General features: G+C 50.8%; 6 non-coding genes across 6 annotated transcripts; 4 read left to right on the plus strand and 2 right to left on the minus strand.

The window, feature by feature from the left end:
* Positions 1-88: 88 nt before the first annotated feature.
* Positions 89-281, minus strand: LOC131442522 (U2 spliceosomal RNA). The gene has a single exon (XR_009233095.1). It is a non-coding gene; the product is annotated as a U2 spliceosomal RNA (small nuclear RNA).
* Positions 282-589: 308 nt separating this feature from the next.
* On the plus strand, positions 590-708 carry LOC131477695 (5S ribosomal RNA). Its single transcript, XR_009244019.1, has one exon. It is a non-coding gene; the product is annotated as a 5S ribosomal RNA (ribosomal RNA).
* Positions 709-1,004: 296 nt separating this feature from the next.
* On the plus strand, positions 1,005-1,123 carry LOC131476242 (5S ribosomal RNA). Its single transcript, XR_009242620.1, has one exon. It is a non-coding gene; the product is annotated as a 5S ribosomal RNA (ribosomal RNA).
* A 124-nt stretch (positions 1,124-1,247) lies between these two features.
* On the minus strand, positions 1,248-1,440 carry LOC131442693 (U2 spliceosomal RNA). Its single transcript, XR_009233258.1, has one exon. It is a non-coding gene; the product is annotated as a U2 spliceosomal RNA (small nuclear RNA).
* Positions 1,441-1,748: 308 nt separating this feature from the next.
* LOC131477697 (5S ribosomal RNA) lies at positions 1,749-1,867 on the plus strand. Its single transcript, XR_009244021.1, has one exon. It is a non-coding gene; the product is annotated as a 5S ribosomal RNA (ribosomal RNA).
* Positions 1,868-2,163: 296 nt separating this feature from the next.
* LOC131476244 (5S ribosomal RNA) lies at positions 2,164-2,282 on the plus strand. The gene has a single exon (XR_009242622.1). It is a non-coding gene; the product is annotated as a 5S ribosomal RNA (ribosomal RNA).
* Positions 2,283-2,500: the final 218 nt, after the last annotated feature.

Here is a 2,500-nt window from a genome sequence, read left to right on the forward strand (position 1 = left end):
GCAATTACGTTGACGCACGGGCACGGGCACAGGCACACGTTAACGTCCTTCTAGTTCCAGCCTTGCTTTGGTTTTCACAGAAAAAAGAGAATTGTGCACAGTTCCTGGTGGCACTGCAATGCCAGGTCAATGCAAGGAGTGAAGAGAGCAAGCCCCAGTTTTCACCTCCCAATGCTCAAAAATGCATTTAATATTTAATCCCCATATAGAGGACATATCAGATATTAAACTGATAAGAACAGATACTACACTTGATCTTAGCCAAAAGGCCGAGAAGCGATGGCCCACAAGTGTCTTGGGCCAACTCAAGATCTTGGCACACAAGTTACTTGTTGTGGTGCCATGTTTTTTAAGTGCGCATAACAAAGGCTGCTGCTGATCACCTCTGCCCCAAGGTGATCTAAGTGCACCTCTGAGCCTTGACGGACAGCTGCTTGACATTTGACACACTCAAAGGGCGCGGCCATACAGCAAAGCCCACCAAAAACAACTTAAACTCTTGAACGTTCGAAAGGCTGACCTTTGAGCTCCTCCACGAGCAGGGGGCCTTGCCTAGTCTATAAAAGGAGTCTGTGTCCCCAGCCCGTCGGCTTACGGCCATACCACCCTGAGCACGCCCGATCTCGTCTGATCTCGGAAGCTAAGCAGGGTCAGGCCTGGTTAGTACTTGGATGGGAGACCGCCTGGGAATACCAGGTGCTGTAAGCTTTTACACTGCTGCTTCCTTACAAGAAACATGGGCTTGCAATTACGTTGACGCACGGGCACACGTTAACCTCCTTCTAGTTTCAGCCTTGGATGTCGCTCTGCAAGCACGTGAGAAGCTTGGAGATGGGCAGCAGCTTACCCATCTCGGTGTAGCTTCCTAATACTGGAATATAGTGTAGCAGGTAGTGGAGATAAAGGCTCAAGTGCAGTGTGTTCGAAAGGCTGACTTTTGAGCTCCTCCACGAGCAGGGGGCCTTGCCTAGTCTATAAAAGGAGTCTGTGTCCCCAGCCTGTCGGCTTACGGCCATACCACCCTGAGCACGCCCGATCTCGTCTGATCTCGGAAGCTAAGCAGGGTCGGGCCTGGTTAGTACTTGGATGGGAGACCGCCTGGGAATACCAGGTGCTGTAAGCTTTTACACTGCTGCTTCCTTACAAGAAACATGGGCTTGCAATTACGTTGACGCACGGGCACGGGCACAGGCACACGTTAACGTCCTTCTAGTTCCAGCCTTGCTTTGGTTTTCACAAAAAAAAGAGAATTGTGCACAGTTCCTGGTGGCACTGCAATGCCAGGTCAATGCAAGGAGTGAAGAGAGCAAGCCCCAGTTTTCACCTCCCAATGCTCAAAAATGCATTTAATATTTAATCCCCATATAGAGGACATATCAGATATTAAACTGATAAGAACAGATACTACACTTGATCTTAGCCAAAAAGCCGAGAAGCGATGGCCCACAAGTGTCTTGGGCCAACTCAAGATCTTGGCACACAAGTTACTTGTTGTGGTGCCATGTTTTTTAAGTGCGCATAACAAAGGCTGCTGCTGATCACCTCTGCCCCAAGGTGATCTAAGTGCACCTCTGAGCCTTGACGGACAGCTGCTTGACATTTGACACACTCAAAGGGCGCGGCCATACAGCAAAGCCCACCAAAAACAACTTAAACTCTTGAACGTTCGAAAGGCTGACCTTTGAGCTCCTCCACGAGCAGGGGGCCTTGCCTAGTCTATAAAAGGAGTCTGTGTCCCCAGCCCGTCGGCTTACGGCCATACCACCCTGAGCACGCCCGATCTCGTCTGATCTCGGAAGCTAAGCAGGGTCAGGCCTGGTTAGTACTTGGATGGGAGACCGCCTGGGAATACCAGGTGCTGTAAGCTTTTACACTGCTGCTTCCTTACAAGAAACATGGGCTTGCAATTACGTTGACGCACGGGCACACGTTAACCTCCTTCTAGTTTCAGCCTTGGATGTCGCTCTGCAAGCACGTGAGAAGCTTGGAGATGGGCAGCAGCTTACCCATCTCGGTGTAGCTTCCTAATACTGGAATATAGTGTAGCAGGTAGTGGAGATAAAGGCTCAAGTGCAGTGTGTTCGAAAGGCTGACTTTTGAGCTCCTCCACGAGCAGGGGGCCTTGCCTAGTCTATAAAAGGAGTCTGTGTCCCCAGCCTGTCGGCTTACGGCCATACCACCCTGAGCACGCCCGATCTCGTCTGATCTCGGAAGCTAAGCAGGGTCGGGCCTGGTTAGTACTTGGATGGGAGACCGCCTGGGAATACCAGGTGCTGTAAGCTTTTACACTGCTGCTTCCTTACAAGAAACATGGGCTTGCAATTACGTTGACGCACGGGCACACGTTAACGTCCTTCTAGTTTCAGCCTTGGATGTCGCTCTGCAAGCACGTGAGAAGCTTGGAGATGGGGAGCAGCTTACCCATCTCGGTGTAGCTTCCTAATACTGGAATAGAGTGTAGCAGGTAGTGGAGATAAAGGCGCAAGTGCAGTGTGTTCGA

The sequence above is a fragment of the Solea solea genome, chromosome 16 (genome assembly GCF_958295425.1).
Source record: "Solea solea chromosome 16, fSolSol10.1, whole genome shotgun sequence".
In the NCBI taxonomy this organism is placed as follows: domain Eukaryota; kingdom Metazoa; phylum Chordata; class Actinopteri; order Pleuronectiformes; family Soleidae; genus Solea; species Solea solea.